This window comes from Aegilops tauschii, chromosome 6 (assembly GCF_002575655.3).
Source record: "Aegilops tauschii subsp. strangulata cultivar AL8/78 chromosome 6, Aet v6.0, whole genome shotgun sequence".
In the NCBI taxonomy this organism is placed as follows: Eukaryota; Viridiplantae; Streptophyta; class Magnoliopsida; order Poales; family Poaceae; genus Aegilops; species Aegilops tauschii.
In genome coordinates, this window is record NC_053040.3 from 112,200,173 (window position 1) to 112,217,953 (window position 17,781).

Consider the following 17,781-nt stretch of genomic DNA (forward strand, 5'->3'; position numbering starts at 1 on the left):
TGAGGAATCAGCATTTCCTTCCAGCTAGGGCTCAAGCCCGTGTTTGGTTGCAACCAACTTGCGATAAGCCGAGCTAATAGAAAAAAAACTCCCTTGTCATAGTTCCATGACCAAAAATCAGACAATTGTCTTGTACACAGCGGAATCGACAAAATCACCTCACCATCAAAACTAATAGAAACATGTTGCACCTTCTCTCGATCCCAAGTCGCCATATTCTAAACTGTGAGTTCACTCACAAGTTCTTTTTTTAGAAGAAGTTCACTCACAAGCTGAGGGGGATTATGAGAGACAGGTTTTATATAGGCCGAAGAGAAGCAAACATGGGCCCTGCAAGCAGATCGAGCAGTTGGCCCAGTACAGCTAGCCGAAGGCTGAGCCCACAGATAAGCAAACATGGCCAGCCTAAAAAAAAAAGCAAACACGGGCCCTGTAAGTTACCAATCGAACAGCCCACGACGGCCTAGCCTAAACAAACCTCTCCTCTATCTCTCTCTCCGACACCGAGAGGAAACATGTTTGGTACCCTACCGTGCCGCGTACGTGTCCGACACGACTCGCGCCTCCTTAGGGCAACCAGTATATATACACGTCCTACGCCCCCAACCCTGCAACGCCAACACACTTTCCGCTAGTTCCATCGCCTGCCGCCGTAAGATCATCTTCGTCGACATCGACGAGAGCTTTTCGATCAACTTCGTCTTTCAGTCGTCGCCGCCAAGACATCAACAATGCCGCCCAAGCCTCTCAAGAAGCCCAAGGCCCAGAAGAAAGAGTACGACGAGGTATGTACCGCTCATCTACAAGCGTTTGCAGTTGCAGCACCCCTGTCTATTTATTTATTTTCTTTCAAAAATCAAAGGTTAACTAGATGATGATCGCCGATCACTTTAGTTGTTGTCCAGCAAATCGATCGCCAATCACTTTCCTGCAATCTATAGTTTGTTTCGTACCCATGGACAAATTGATGGAATCTGAACCTGGGTTTTCTCTGTTCTGCAGACGGATCTGGAGAACTTGAAGAAGAAGAAAGAGGACGAGAAGGCCGTCAAGGAGCTCAAGGCCAAGGCTGCGCAGAAGGGCCCGCTCGGAGGCGCCGGTCTCAAGAAGAGCGGCAAAAAGTGATCTGCTCGTTTTCCAAAACTTATTGTCTGTACTTAGAAAGCCTCTGAAGAAAAATGGCCCACGAAAAACTACTTTAGATAGTTGATTTTGGTCCAGTGTTTGGGGTCTCCTTTTCGTGTATGAATTGAGTTTTTGACGACACTAAGCCAGAAATTTACATGAGCTAAATTACATCTTCTGTTGGAATCTTTAATCATATGGTTTTCCTCTGTCTAGCTACTTAGAGGATACTACAGCAATTGACCTGGTAGCTACTGAAATACGCAGAAAGCATTGCCAAATAACTCCGATCGATCAATTTAGTAAAAAAGGAAAAAAGAAAGATTTAGCTGCCTGTGTGCCACCCTGGTAAGCCAGAAGCTACCAGGAACGATCCTCTACAGCATTTTATCGCAAGCATGATCTGAGCCGTCAATCACGCTCTGGCCCACAGGGCAAACTTCATCAATCAGGCTTCAGTGCTTGCCTCCTTATTAGTTAAGGATGCAGCGGTACGAGCCTATAGAGCAGATCCTGGTCAAGTAAGGTCGTGTTGTGGTGTATTGCTTCGCGCTATTTAAGCTGGTGCATCCGTCTATAAGCTTCCGAGGTGGTACTATCTACTATGTTCTGTTTGCTAAGCGCTGGCTGCCTGGGTGGCCGGTGGCGCCTCTCGCTAGCCTTTTTGCTCTGGTTTAGCTGCATTTGTACTGGGCCGGGCCACCTCTGGGCCGGACAGGAGCGCAACTATTTAGGCATTACTCTTTCATGTCTTACCACTTACCTATATTTATAGCGTTACCTACAGACTAAATGATGATCTTTCTTGGAGTTTTGTCCCATGTCCTCGAACATCAAATGGTCTCATTATCTAAAAGAAGAAGCAAATGTCTCATGATCCCTGAAATTCTTTTTTTTGGTGGGGAACGAAATGCTAACTTCTACCGCACATACAAAAAAGAAACTTAGACTGAAATTAGAACATGATGATTGCATTTTACCAGACTTTTCAACAGAGCAGGTTGTTCAATCTGGAAAATATTTCAGATGTTAACACCCCGATCTGCCCTTCGGAAGTTAGATGAGAGAATTTTAATGATGTTCCAAAAAATTGCCTTTTTACCAAAATAATCAACATATCGGTGCAACGTATGGTGAATACAAAGATAAATAACACATCACTTGAATTTTTATATCTAACGTTGCCTAAAACTAGCCTTGTTTGCAAAAGTGTCAAGGTGAACTTAAGATGCCTCATTAGTTCGGAAAGGAATGACCAGATAACCTAGATCACTATTTCGTCTTACTTAAAAGGTAAATAAATTCGTTTGTCATCAAAATATTGTGTTTCAACCACACATGGATCTAGAATGTAAGTCCTAATGTCTACATTAACAATCTTCAAGATGCTACTTTGAAATACTTTACATGAAGTAAAAATAAAATGTAACACATTATATAACCTAGTAATCATTTGCGCGATGTACCCCGCAAAAAAAAACATTTGTGCGATGTGCATTCTTTATTTGCAAATGATGATTTTCAAAAAAATTGACAACGAATTAAAAAAAAAGGTCAATGAAGGCGACTCAAAGATGTGACACTATTGTAGAATGGCATTCTGCTGAATCCCCCTCCACTAAAGAGAGTTGCTGCTTAGTGGTGGAGTGGAGACCATATTGGGTGCATAGTGGCCCGTTAATGGTGCTACGTCCCGTGCTAGTTGTCGAGGCCTACACCATAAGTTGACATGCATTTATGAAGAAACTGTCATCCATACAACTAAACTTGCCATCTAAAACGGTAGCAAATGTCAATCCCTTCCAGTGAACGTTCACCAGCTATTCAACGTTCACCAGCTATTCAGGGGCGGACCTACGTAGGAGCTACCGGTGTCACAGGACACCGGGTAATTGTTCCGCTTACGTTATATTTACAGCCCATGTAGGCGTGTGACACCGGTAAATTTTGTTGTTGGACACCGGGAGAAGCCAGCGACTGAGCGCTCGCGCAACCCATCTGATGGCCCATATGCAGCCCATCTGATCGATCGACCCAAAGAAAATCTGATCGATTGATCCGCTTTGTGTGTATCTGCGCATATTGCCTTCCGCTTTCTCGCCTTCCTCTCCAACGAATCCTCATGGCCTCGTCCTCGTCCTATAGGAACCCATGGCTCATCATCGCATGGCGGCACGCCTATTTTTTCCCTGGATTGGTGGAGAAAATATTAAGGGAAGGTAACCCCCTCATCTTTTTGAGGTCCAAACCTCGGCTAGGGTCTTGAACCTCAAAGGTCTTTCAATTGAGAATTAGGATACGGTACTTATCCAAATTTGAGGAGTGGTTCCCATCTGTTTGAGAATTGGATTACTGTAATATTCCGAACTTTTATTGTGATTCACATCTACTTGAGAACCGGATTACTGTAATTTTTCAGGTTATCATGGTGATTTTCCAATTTACCAATCATCTTTGTTTCCATAGTTTGAATTTTTCTATGTATATAATCAACCAGTATTTCTAGTTAAACACTTCATTTTGCTATTTTGGCAAGCATTTTTACTACCGACCATTTTAAATTGCTGAGTGTTATTTTTATGCAAATCATGTACTACAAGCATGATTGTAAATTGTCTGCTAAATCTTCATGATAGTGCCGCAATTGCTATAGGTGAGCCTCGGGCCTCGGCACTACAATATAACCGCTATGAAATCCTCAAATTCAGCAAAAACATCCAAATATCATCTGTAAGTGCATCTAGTGCCACCCCTAGTTGGTTTTGGAGTATTGACGACAAACCTGGTTGAGGGACTAATGTGTTTGTGAGAATTGCAAGATAACACAGGTAGTAGTCCCTCATTGATTCGGTTTACCTACCGGAGATGACCCCTAAAAATGTGTGAAGACATTGGAGACAATGGTGGTATGTGAAGATATTCACAACGAAGATTATGACTCAAGAAGACATTCACGTGAAGACTATGGAGTGCGAAGACATAGCTGTTTCGCAGTTTCCTTTTCTTCTTTGTTGAGTCATAAGAACCACCGTACTATGAAGTGGGGTCCAAGTGAACAAAGTCAGAGTGACTGAAGTGATGATCAACCAAATCCTATGTCTTCGAGCAAAGACAATGAGAGCAAATCTTATCTAGAGTCGGATAAGTCAGCTTTACTTGTAGCCCAAGTCAAGCTGCTGCGTGTGTTTAAAATCTGACCATTGGAACACGTGTCAGTTCCTTAGTGACCCAGGGTCATTTCGGACAAATTAGGTCGGGTTGTCGAGTGGCTATAAATAGCCCACCCCCTACACCATAAATTGGTGGCTGCTCAGAGTTTGTGCACGGCTTTTGTCATTTTGAGAGCAACCCACCTCCAAAGCATTTGAGAGAGATCCTTGCGAGGACAAAGCCCAAAACACCCAGAGCCCAAAGAGTGTTTGGCGTCACTGAAGTCTTTCTGTCTGCGTGACCTGAAGACTTGTTACACTTGAGGACTGTGAATCCTCCAACCGGTTAGGCGTCGCGTTCTGAGCATCCAAGAGTCATTGTGGATTGCCGGTGAACGAAGTCTGTCAAGGTTTGGAAGTCTACCTTGAAGACTTACCAGAGTGATTGGGCGGGGACTAGGTGTCCTTAGCTCAAGGGGAATAAGGTGAAGACGCGGTCTTCTGAGTTAAATCTCAGCCTCCCTAACCAGACGTACAGTTGTCACAGCAACTGGAACTGGTCCAACAAATCACTGTCCTCACCAAGCAACTGGTTCTATCTTCTCTCTCTCTTTACTTACAGTCTGTTTTCGTGAAGTCATTGCCTGCTTGAATTATCTGTTTGACTTCACTGTGTGACGACTATTCTATTTGGCTTCATACTCTCTTCCATCTTGATCCATACTACCTAGTTGCTAATCGTCTTCGTGCTTTAGCTTCATTACTTGCTTGACTATGGCTTGTCTAGTGTAGTCTACCTTCCGCTACATGTCAATAGGTTCATTTCTATCGTTTTTCTTCGAAACTCCCATGTTTTGAGAACTTTCATAAAAATCGCCTATTCACCCCCCTCTAATCGATAACTAGCACTTTCAATTGGTATCAGAGCAAGGTACTCCCTTGTTCTATGTGATTCGGTTTAACCACCTGGAGTTTTAGCTATGTCGACTGCAGGGATAATCAAAGTCTCCGCTGCGTGCCCTGTCTTCGATGGCACTGATTACCCCTACTGGAAGAATAAAATGCGCATGCATCTTGAAGCCATTGATGTCGATCTATGGTATGTCGTCAAGAACGGCGTTCCCAAGACTGGTGAAGGTGTCACCCCTGCTGATGTCAAGAAGTTTGTTCAACTGGATTCTACTGCCAAGAACATCATCTGTGGTCATCTGACGAAAGGACAGTATGGCCGTGTGAGTGCTCTGGAATCGTCGAAGCTAGTCTAGGACTGGCTCTCCAAGGTCAACGAAGGCGTCTCAACCCAGAGAGATCAAAGGATCAGTGTCCTTCGCAACCTCTTCAACCGCTTCAAGAGAAATGACAATGAGAATGTACAGCTCACGTTTGATCGCCTGACTGATATCACAAATGAGCTCCATGCTCTTGGCGCCACTGAGATCACCAAGCATGAAATCATCAAGACACTCCTGAGATCACTTGACAGCTCGTTTGACACCCTAGCCCTGATGATTCAAGAACGCCCTGACTTCAAGACACTCGATCCGTCTGACATACTTGAGAGGCTCAACACATATGAGTTTCAGCTATCTGAGAAAAGAGATATCTATGGTCCCAACTATGGCCGAACTCGCGCTTTGAAGGCAAAGGTTGTTTCCTCATCCGAAGAAGAATCTGACTGCAGTTCTGGGGATCCTAAAGACATTGGAAAGGAGCTTGCTATGCTTGTGAAGAAGTTCCAGAAATTCACCAAGAAGAAAGGCTTCAGAAAGTCTTCAAGATCCAGCTCGAGAAATGATGAAGCTTCCACTCATGACCACAAAGAGAACATGCCACAAGTGCAAGAAACCTGGTCACTACATCTCTGAGTGTCCACATGGGACAATGAGAACAACAAGAAGAAGAAGAGCAAGGAATATGATTCTGATGACAAGAAGAAGAAGAAATCCTCAGAGTCTTCTTCCAAGTCTTCCTCCAAGTCTTCATCACATAAGAAGAGCTCATCTGTTAAGGCTCGTGCTTTTGTTGGCAAGGAGATGGATTCAGACGAGGAGCCTGCTTCTGAGGAGGCGGAGGTGGAGTCTGAGGAGGAGTCCGACTCTGGCGTTGAAAGTCTGGCTCTAGCCACAGCCTACGTTGCCAAGTCCATCTTCAGCACTGAAGACAATGGCTCCGTCACCAACGCTGATGCTAATGACAAGGATGACTCTGCTCCCACCTACAGCTTCATGGCACGTGGTGCCAAGGTAAACTCATGAGATGCTTACTTTCAAACATCAAGTGAAGATGACTCTGATTGTGAATCCAAACCCAGCTACAAAACACTTGCTAAAATTGCAACTGAACAACAGAAGGCTATGGAACATATTCAAAAACTGTTCGACAAAAGCGATGATCTGTTGGACGCGGAAATGACCCGATTTCAGTCCTTAATTGAAGACATAAAAAATCTTCATGTTAAGTACGAGGAAATTGAAAGTCGTCATGAATCGCTCTCAACAACTCATGAAAAGCTCTCCTATGATTATCTTCAAAGGAAGCAAGAACTAGAGAAATTGAGAGCAGTTCATGAAGATCTTCAAAAAGAAAATGAGTCACTTCGCGCTCAACAGATCAGTCCCGCTCAGGAAGGATTTGAACCACCATGTCTAAAATGCCTTGAGCATGATAACACTACTTCTGTTGCCGAATGTTCTACTGCTGCTACTGTTGCAATATCTTCAACTGCTGATGTGGTAAATAACCCCTGTGCTGAGGATGCCACTACTATTGCTGATGAAAATGCTAGGTTGAAGACATTGCTTGAGACAGGGATGTACAAAAGTCTCAAAGGGCATCAGACACTATGTGATGTCCTCAAAAAGCAGATTCTGAACCGAAACCCTAGGAAAGAGGGTATTGGGTTCGAGAGGAAAATGAATGTTGATGGCTCTTACTATAAGCCTGAGCAGTACCCCAAAACCACATGGGTTGCTACAAAGGGACCTTTAGTGGACCCATCCACCTTGTCTGGCTTCACTTGTGCTAACCCAATTGTCATTGATGAATCCTTTGATGCAAACTATAAACTGTTTAAGAATCAGACTGGTGAAGTGTTTTCCAGGTATATTGGTACTAACTGCAGGAATGGACCGCCTATGAAGAAGATCTGGGTACCCAAAAGTTGTCTTGAGAATCTTCCCGTGAATGTCATCATGACACCACAAGGGAAGAAGACAAACTCCAGACCAAAGGCTTCATACAGACAGAGGACTCACCTGAGTCACCCTAACACCAATGTTTTGCAAGGAAATCATACTCAGACGTATGAATATGAGCGTGTTTCTTCAAACCGCTATGTTCATAAAACTAAGAACTTTTCTGCTTATTCATATGAGTATTATTCTCCTCCTGCAAGGCTATTCGCTTGGGCTCCAAAGCCAAAGTTCTCAGATGCTGCACTTAGACTCATTGCTTGAAACCACCCCTGAAAATGTGGGTGGTTAAGAAAATTTAACTCTCTTTTGCAGGAAAAGGTCTCCAGCCAGAAATCAAAGGCGTCTGATGCTATTGCTGGGGACCTAAAACATCTTGTGGGGCACAAGATAAAATGCCCAAATGGTCTTACTATGTATTTTGTTCCTGAATCGCTTGCCAATCATCCTATCAGTCCTAACCTTGAACTGAGCTTTGATAATCCTCTTGTGCGTCAAATGTTTATGCTTCACAATACTCTTGGTGAAGTCTATTCCCCTAACTGTACTATAGGGTATGACGCCACATGCTTCAGAATGGATTATGGATAGTGGATGCACTAATCACATGACTGGTGATAGAAGTCTTCTCATGGACTCAACCTTACATCCATCTGACAAGAGCCACATCACATTTGCTGACACTGGTAAAAGCAAGGTATTGGGTCTAGGTAGAGTTGCAATCTCAAAGGATCAGCACATGGATAAAGTGACGCTTGTTGAATCCCTTGGTTTCAACTTAATGTATGTCTCAATGCTTTGTGACTTGAACATGATTGTGATATTTGGAAAGTATCGTTGCCTTGTTCTAATGGAATCTGACAAGTCTCTAGTCTTTGAAGGGTATCGGAAAGACGATTTGTACATGGTAGATTTCTCAGCAGGACCACAGCTAGCCATATGTCTTCTAGCAAAAGCTTCAGAGTGCTGGCTCTGGCATCGAAGGCTAGGGCATGCTGGCATGAGGAACCTGTACACTCTCGCAAAGAAGAAACACGTCGTAGGCATCGAGGGCGTCAAGTTCAAGAAAGATCATCTGTGTGGTGCCTGCGAAGCTGGAAAGATGACGAGGGCCAAGCATCCCTCGAAGACAATCATGACGACATCTCAACCCTTCGAGCTGCTACACATGGACTTATTTGGCCCTACTCACTACTCTACTCTTACTACCACTGCTTGCCTCTATGGCTTCGTCATAGTTGATGATTATTCAAGATATACATGGGTGCATATAATCCTCTGCAAGACTGAAGTGCAGGATGTCTTCAGACGCTTCGCCAACCATGCCATGATGAACTATGGCGTCAAGATCAAGCATATCAGAAGTGACAACGGCACAGAATTCAAGAACATCGGCCTCGACCTTTACCGGGACACATTGGGCATCACTCATGAGTTCTCAGCTCCGTACACACCTCAGCAGAATGGCATCGTGGAGCGCAAGAACAGAACACTCATTGAGATGGCTCGGATGATGCTTGATGAATACAAGACTCCAAGAAAGTTCTGGCCCGAAGCCATTGATACTGCATGCCATGTCATCAACCGTGTTTATCTTCACAAGCTTCTGAAGAAGACATCCTATGAACTCCTAATTGGTAAGAAGCCAAATGTCAGTTACTTCAGAGTATTTGGTGCTAGGTGCTGGATCAAGGATCCACATCACACTTCAAAATTTGCACCAAAAGCACATGAAGGATTTATGCTTGGTTACGGAAAGGATTCGCACTTACAGAGTCTTCAACCTCTTTCACTATAAAGTGGTTGAAACTGTAGATGTGCAGTTCGATGAGACTAACGGCTCGCAAAGAGAGCACCTGCCAAATGTGCTAGATGAAGTTCCACCTAGTGAGTCCATCAAGCTCATGGGAACTGAAGAAATCATACCATCTGAAGCTCAGGCTGAAGAAGAACTTATCATTTCTGCGCCTAATCAACCTGAAGACAATGCTCAGCCTGAAGCCAATCCTCCAAATGAAGACAATAATCAGCAAGAGCAAAATCTTCGTCCAGTTCATCCTCGTGTTGCAAATGAAGTACATATTGAGAAGATAATTGATAGCATCAATGCACCTGGTCCACTCACTCCTTCAAGAGCAACACAGCTAGCAAATTTCTGTGGGCACTTTGCATTTGTCTCAATATCTAAACCCAAGAAAGTTGCTGAAGCCTTCATGGAACCTGAATGGTTTCAAGCTATGCAAGAAGAGCTTCAACAGTTCAAGCTGAACAATGTGTGGGAATTAGTCAAGCGTCCTGACCCTCACAAGCACAACCTCCTGGCTTTGAAGATCCAAAACATCCTGATATGGTATACAAGCTCAACAAGGCACTGTATGGCCTCAAACAAGCCCCTCGTGCTTTGTATGACACAATCAAAGACTTCCTGAAGAGCAAAGGCTTCAAACCTGGTTCCCTGGATCCCACACTCTTCGGAAAGACATATGATGGTGAACTGTTTGTGTGCCAAATATATGTGGATGACATTATCTTCGGCTGCACTAACCAGAAATACAGTGATGAGTTTGGACACATGATGCAAGAGCAATATCAGATGTCCATGATGGGTGAGCTGAAGTTCTTCCTTGGTCTTCAAATTCGTCAGCAAAGCAACGACATCTTTATATCTCAAGAGAAATACCTCAAAGACTGCCTGAACAAGTTTGGAATGCAAGACTGCAAAGGTTACACGACGCCAATGCCAACCAAAAGTCATCTAGGTCCTCACGCCAATGGTAAAGAGTTCGAGCAAAAGGTATACCGCTCCATGATTGGTTCTTTACTTTATTTATGTGCATCTAGACCAGATATCATGCTTAGTGTTTGCATGTGTGCCTGATTCCAAGCGGCACAAAAGGAATCGCATCACTTCGCTGTGAAGCGAATTCTTTGATACTTGGCTTACACCCCAACACTAGGATTATGGTATCCAAAGGGCTCAGAGTTTGATCTAGTTGGATTCTCGGATGCTGATTATGCTGGTGACAAGGTGGATCGGAAGTCTACATCAGGCACATGTCACTTTCTGGGACGATCACTTGTCTGTTGGTCTTCAAAGAAGCAGAACTGTGTGTCTCTCTCCACTGCTGAATCTGAATACATTACTGATGGATCTTGATGTGCTCAGCTTCTATGGATGAAGCAAACTCTCAAGGACTATGGCATCCATCTGAAACAAGTACCACTCTACAGCGACAATGAAAGCGCCATCAAGATTGCCAACAACCCAGTTCAGCACTCGAAGACAAAGCACATTGAAATTCGTCATCGCTTTCTCAGAGATCATGTCATGAAGGAAGATATTGATATCATTCATGTCAACACTGACGAGCAATTGGCAGATATCTTCACAAAGCCCTTGGATGAGAAAAGGCTTTGCAAGTTGCGGTGTGAGCTAAATATCTTGGAATCCTCAAATGTCCTATGATTAGGCACACATCCTAACACTTATGCATGTTGATGACTTAGATGTGCAACACACGAAGTAATGTATATCTTCAATCAATGAAGACATACACTCTAAGTGTGAATACATTAATGCGGAATTTGACTTCGGAGTGCCACGATAATTGTGCACTGTGTCTGGGTCTAATACTTCCTATACGGTGGGTAACGCCACCACCAAACTTTTGTTTGAAGTGTCTCTCTTGGCATTACAATTGCAAAGCATTTGATTTATCTTCAACATTGTTGTGTCTCCATGTTGATCTTCACTTTGTTGATTTGGTCTTACTCAGATATATACATATATTTGTGTTCTGTCCTCTACAACATTCACTTATAGCTATGTCTTCTCATTTGAATCTTTTGGACTAAGTGAATGTGATCGGACCCTAACCTCTTCTATGCTTCTACCTCAAATTCTATCTATCCAAATCATATGGATTCTATTGAAACCATCGAATGTCTTCTCTGCGTCCTTGTCAGCAGAAGATACAGAGACAAAACTTGAATTTTTTTAAAAGCTTTATCCTTATTGCTTGACACCCGGAGAAGCCGGAACGACCACTTGACAGTCCAGGCGTGCGTGGGAACATGGAACAACTTCCAATGTGTTGCATGTTCGCCACGTGTCCCTCGGATGTGAACCGCCAGGGGCACCTGCGTGATTGCGCTATGCTGTCCCTCTCCTTATAAATACACATCACATCGCGGTCAAAATCTTTCTTCCACCTCTTCACCTCGACTAACCCTAGCGCCACCGCTAGCTCTCGACGACGCCGGCGACGAAGCGCTTAGCTGCCGCGACCTCACCGACACCGTCCTCACGCCGACCGCGGACCTCGTCTCCTCTGCCGTCGCCGTCGCCGTAGGTGTCTTCCGTCGCCAAGTTAGGGCACGGAAGATCGAACTGCTCGGCGTCCTCTCTACTCCGTCTAGCAGTTCTTCGTGTGGTAATTAAATCTCACTTTTTACTGCCTTTTTGATCCGATAGATTCATCCTTATCCACCAAAAGTGGTTTCTGAGTCTACAAATTTGGATCTATCCTGTACTGCATCTCATAACATGCCTAGTATATTCACTTATGCTTCACACATAGTTAGATTCCTCACTTGTACCTATTCTTGGATTCGTACAAATCTGGAACCAACTCTAAACATATAAGTGAATGTCTTCGAGCTATGAGGTCAATGTCTTCAAACTGATTTATCTTCAAAAATCTTCTGAGAATGCATATGACCTCTTCCCCTTCCCTCGCATCTCTAATGCTGTCACAGGTACATGTCCGTGGGAGAATCCTTTGGTTCTCATAGTCTGCATTCATTTGCAGAATTCTTATAGCGTCACATCAATTCTCTCAAAGCCAGTTCTTGTCTGACCAGCAGACGGAAGCCTTTGCAAGCTTTGAAGCCATTCGGTTTGAACTACATGGCCACTGAAAAGTCGGCAAGAAAGGGCGGCAGACAGCGCCGTGGGAATACATCGAAAGATTTGCCACCAGATCTATATGAGATGTACAAAACTGATCCAGAAGAAACCTATGGTGAACGCAAGACTCGAATCCAGTGGATTCGAAGATATTGGGCTGAGGAATGGTACAAGTACAGATTTGTTACTGCTGAGTATGCTGAGAAGAATGCCATCAAGCAACCTTGGGGAGATATCTTATACAAAAATCTTTAACCCAAGACCAAATTTGAAGCTATTGCTCAGGGTTTCTACCCTTGCATGGTCCGTGGACCACAGCTTGCTGATGCCGACCCATCATCTCTGTTATGGTGTCGTGAAGATAGTTTGTTCAAGCGCAACTACAAGTTTGCCAAGGATTCTGCAGTTAAGAACAAGAAGAGTCTCGGCTGCAACTTCAATCCAGGTCCTTCTGCTCCTAGGGCTGATGGCACACGTGATGCCAATCCCAATGTCATCGGCCCCTTTGACAACTTTGATGGTTTCCTCTCCTACATCGCCGCTCAGAGGGCCACAGTGGATCAGTCTGGAGATGAAGTTGATTCTGATGAAGCGCCTGCTCCGCCGAAGCCACAAAAGCAAAAGAAACCAAAGGCTTCAAAGCCCTCCACTGCACCGAAAGCTTCACGTGCGAAGCCTCTGGCCACTGCACCTCCTGAAGCCAGTGTGCAGTCAGAAGATCTTTCTCGCATCTCCAAGACCGAGAAGAAGAAGAAGCCCATCCAGATTTCTGGTCAGGCACTGACCCCAGCTGCTGTTCTGAGGAACGAGAACGAAGCCATTGATCTGTCAAGTGATGAAGATCTTGGCGATGACGCTCTTGAGCTGCTGATAAAGAGCAAGCAAGAGGCGGAGATCTTCAACGATCTGCCCCTCTTCGATGTGAACATATTGAATAATTTCATTGATGAGTGGTTTGAAAATCCGAGCCCCAGCATCGATGATCTTCAGCTTCCAATTGGCATCAATGTATCCTTCCACGGAGCCATTGCAAATGAGCTGACTATGGCTCAGAAGATTGTTGAACTGAAGAACAAAATTGACTATGAAAAGGCTCAGTTCAAGAAGCACATGGCCAAGCTCAGCGTGGCTAATGTTCAAAACTTCAAGCAGATGTTGCATGACCTCAAAGAGCAGTTTCAACAGAAACGTGAAGCAGCAAAAGGATCAAGAGAACGTATGAAGCTCTCCGCTGCAAAATATGTTCAAGCTCACAATGAAGCAGAAAAGCGCAAGGCACTTGGGCGTCCTGGCATTGACCCCAAGATGGCTGCCAAGAAGAAGAAGCCAGCTGTGCCACAAGCTGAAGCATCAAGGCAGGAAGCACCTCGCATTGTCTTCCCTGCTAGTATGACGGGCTCGAAGCCTAAGGTCCCCACAGTTGCTCCAGAACTCAAGAAAACAAGGGCAGCTGAAGCCGAAGCCAGAAAGCGCAAGTCCAAGAACACCACTGACGATGCTCCACCGACCAAGAAGAGAAAGACAAAGAAGAAAGATCGGGCTGCTCCCATAGAGCCCCTTGTCGTCGAGCCAATCTCAGTTGCTCGTCCTGCGTCCGAACACCGAGAGCGTCAATTAATTGTTCACGAGCCTGCTACCACAGAGGCTCCTGAAGCTGAAGACATTCCAGCTGTTGACACCACCGCAGCTGAAGACATTGGTCCCCAAGACAATGTAAATGATGATGAAGTCCTTCCTCGGATTGAGCACCCAATGGTATCATCGCCTGTTCTCACGAACAGTGAACTCATCAGCATTGGTCGTCCTTTGACGCCAATTGCTCAGGATGATTCATGGGCTGATCACCCTCAAGACTCCCCCCGTCAAGAAGAATCACCACGTACTCCCCCACCTCAAGTCACCACTCCAGTGCTTGATGATTATGACTATGTGGTCCAGCCAACTCCCTCTCCACAAGCGTCGACCGCATTTCGTAGGCTTCGCAAAGGACCAAGGCCACAAGTCACTCTTTTGAGTGTTCCAGAAGGAGAAGAGCACTACAACTCAGTAGCACGCCAAGTGTTTCCTGAAGCCACTCCAACTACGAACGTCTCAGAATCTGAAGCCAAAGCTGCTCAAGATACACCGGCTGCATCAGACGTAGAACAACAAGAAACCCGTGAAGAAGAAGAGTGTGCTGCCACACCCCCTATTAACCAAGAAGTTGTTCTCGAGGAGAACGTGTCCGACCCTCCAGCTACTCAAGTGGAGGTTGATAATATTGAGCCGGCCACCAACACCAATACTGAAGCCAATGACGTTGTCATGGCTGAAGCAAATGTGGCGCTTGAAGTTAATGTGGCACCAGAAGTGAATGTGCCTGAAGCTTCTAATGCACCTGAAGTCAATATTACATCTGCAGCCATTGTACCACTAGCAGCTCATGTCAATGCCGATGCTCCTGTACCACCTCCAAGGCCACACACTATTGAGCTGGCATTTGATCGCGGCCAACCTATCATGGTTCGCTGGCCTATTCTAGTTCCTCCTCCTGCTCCCGGACCTCAATTTGATTATCATGTGGAGCACAGGCCTCAGGTCCAGAAGCCAAAACCGAGGCTGCCTAGGTTTCCAGGTACAGCAACTTCACTAGGACCGTTTAATGTGAATGGCTTCATTGCACACAACACCTTATTTGATAGCGACAAGAACCCATACTCGAAGCCAAGAATTTCATCTGATCGGTTCTAGAGCTATCAGTAGCGCAGTTACTACTCTTGTGTTCTTTACGATCAAGGGCGCATCTTTCCCCATATGCGTCTAGACTACGAAGCTATTGCTGGCCTGCCCTGCTTGAAAGAAGCCCTTGATTGTTTCAGAGATGCTGGTCTGCTACAATTTGTGACTGATAAAGAGCACTGGAACGAAGAGCTTCTGCTACAATTCTATGCCACCCTCCACATTTCCGGCATCCAAAAACATCCAAATACACAACATGGATCCGAAGACATGGATCCTTGAGTGGATGACAGGCAATGTACACCACTAAGCCAAAGCTCTTGATATTATTGAGCTCACTGGCCTGCCCACTCCGGGTGAACTCTTTGAGCCTGGTTGTCAGATTCACCACAATGCTTTGGAGATTATCTTCCAGAAGCTTAAGCCAAACATGAGCCAAATGCTGAGCATGATGAAGCCACTGCCACGCGATGCTGAATATCCAAGGGAATTCTTTGTTGAAGACCTAGAGTATCTGCCCCACACTATTTATCATATTATCAGGCGAACTCTATGGCCTGTCAAAGGACATTCTCCTGCAGCGAAGCTTGAAGGAGCAATGAAGACATTGGTTTTCTATATCTTCAATGGCATCAGCTTCAATGCTCAAGACTTCTTCATCAGGCAATTGGCTGCATCTGGCTCTGATTTATCTGGTCTGAAGTTTTATGCTCCATGGGTAATGCGCCTCATCAAGCTTCATTCTGCTATCAACTATCAGCCTTCTGCGTGCAATCATCTCATATTCTTGCCAGAGGTTGATCTGTCGGTCGAAGCCATATACCCAGAGCCTGCCAAGGCGCCAATTTATCTTCACAACGCCGATCACCAAAGCTTCACTCAGCCCTTTGAAGGAGTTCTTGCTACAACTCGTGTTTATCCTTTGGCTGGACATACACGTGCACCTCATCGTGCCCATACTGAAGCCACTAAAAGCACAATTTCTCAAAGGCCTCGGAAGTGTTCTCGTGTTCTCAATGACCGAGAGCTTCTCGTTGCCCTGCATCAAAAACATGATAAGCATCATGACTGGCTGAAGCGTCAGATGCAAAGCCTCTTGGTGGACGTTAATCGCATTCGCAACCTTGCCACCAAGAATGCATTTGTCACTCATGAAACCTGTCAGCGGTCGTGGAAGAGTCTGACATTAATGAGCTCTGAAGATGACCTCCAACAAGATGGCTTCACAGAGAGATTCAAGTTTGATTCCACTCCTCCCAGGAATGTTGTTTTGCATCGGACTCCCTCACTCGAAGATTCTGAGTACTCCTCCTCTGCGGCAACTGTCAGTGCAAGAGTCATCGATGATGAAGATGATGCTACTTCGCCAACTACAGCGTCGCCGCACATCGACACTGCACCAAGTTCTTCTGCACCACCGAACCTCAACGTCGACCCTGCTGCTTCACCTACTCCTCATGGGAACGAGTAGAGGCTCTATGTCTTCAAACCTTTTGCCAAGGGGGGGAGAAGCATATGAGTTGATAGTCTTCAAGCGGGTCCATATGGGTGGTTGCTATACTTTTGCCAAGTGCTTACAACTCTCGCTTTTGATATATTTGGTTCTTTGAGTTGTAACACTTAAACTTGATGGTCGTCTGCTACTTTTTCTGCTATTCTGTGATGCGACGATAAATTCCGCATGTGCGATGATAAATCCCGCATGAAGTCATTTCGCAGACGTCCATTTTTCATTGTGCATGCCATTACCTTCGTTATATCCTTTCATGCATGATGAATTGTCTTCATTAGTTGAAGAGGATCTCCACAAGTACAACCTGCCATGTGCATTTGCATTCAAAAGCAAAATACTTATATGCACATCTTCAGGGGAGCCTTTTGCTACTTATGAAGACAATATCTCAATCCTTCACAATTTCACACACTTTTATCTCCGTTGAAAACTTCAACCAGTTTGTCATCAATCACCAAAAAGGGGGAGATTGTAAGTGCATCTAGTGCCACCCCTAGTTGGTTTTGAAGTATTGATGACAAACCTGGTTGAGGGACTAATGTGTTTGTGAGAATTGCAGGGTAACACAGGTAGTAGTCCCTCATTGATTTGGTTTACCTACCGGAGATGACCCCTAAAAATGTGTGAAGACAATGAAGACAATGGTGGTATGTGAAGATATTCACAACGAAGATTATGACTCAAGAAGACATTCACGTGAAGACTATTGAGTGCGAAGACATAGCTGTTTTGTAGTTTTCTTTTCTTCTTTGTTGAGTCATCGGAACCATCGTACTGTTAAGTGGGATCCAAGTGAACAAAGTCAGAGTGACTGAAGTGATGCTCAACCAAATCCCATGTCTTCGAGCGAAGACAATGAGAGCAAATCTTATCCAGAGTCGGATAAGTCAGCTTTACTTGTAGCCCAAGTCAAGCTGCCGCGTGTGTTTGAAATCTGACCGTTGGAACACGTGTCAGTTCCTTAGTGACCCCGGGTCATTTCGGACAAATCAGGTCGGGTTGCCGAGTGGCTATAAATAGCCCACCCCCTACACCATAAATTGGTGGCTGCTCAGAGTTAGTGCACGGCTTTTGTCGATTTGAGAGCAACCCGCCTCCGAAGCATTTGAGAGAGATCCTTGCGAGGACAAAGCCCAAAACACCCAGAGCCCAAAGAGTGTTTGGCATCACTGAAGT

General features: G+C 45.0%; 1 pseudogene; it reads right to left on the bottom strand.

Moving 5' to 3' along the window:
* Window positions 1–1,451: 1,451 nt before the first annotated feature.
* On the bottom strand, window positions 1,452–1,656 carry LOC120967718 (small nucleolar RNA U3; annotated as a pseudogene).
* Between the last annotated feature and the right edge of the window lie 16,125 nt (window positions 1,657–17,781).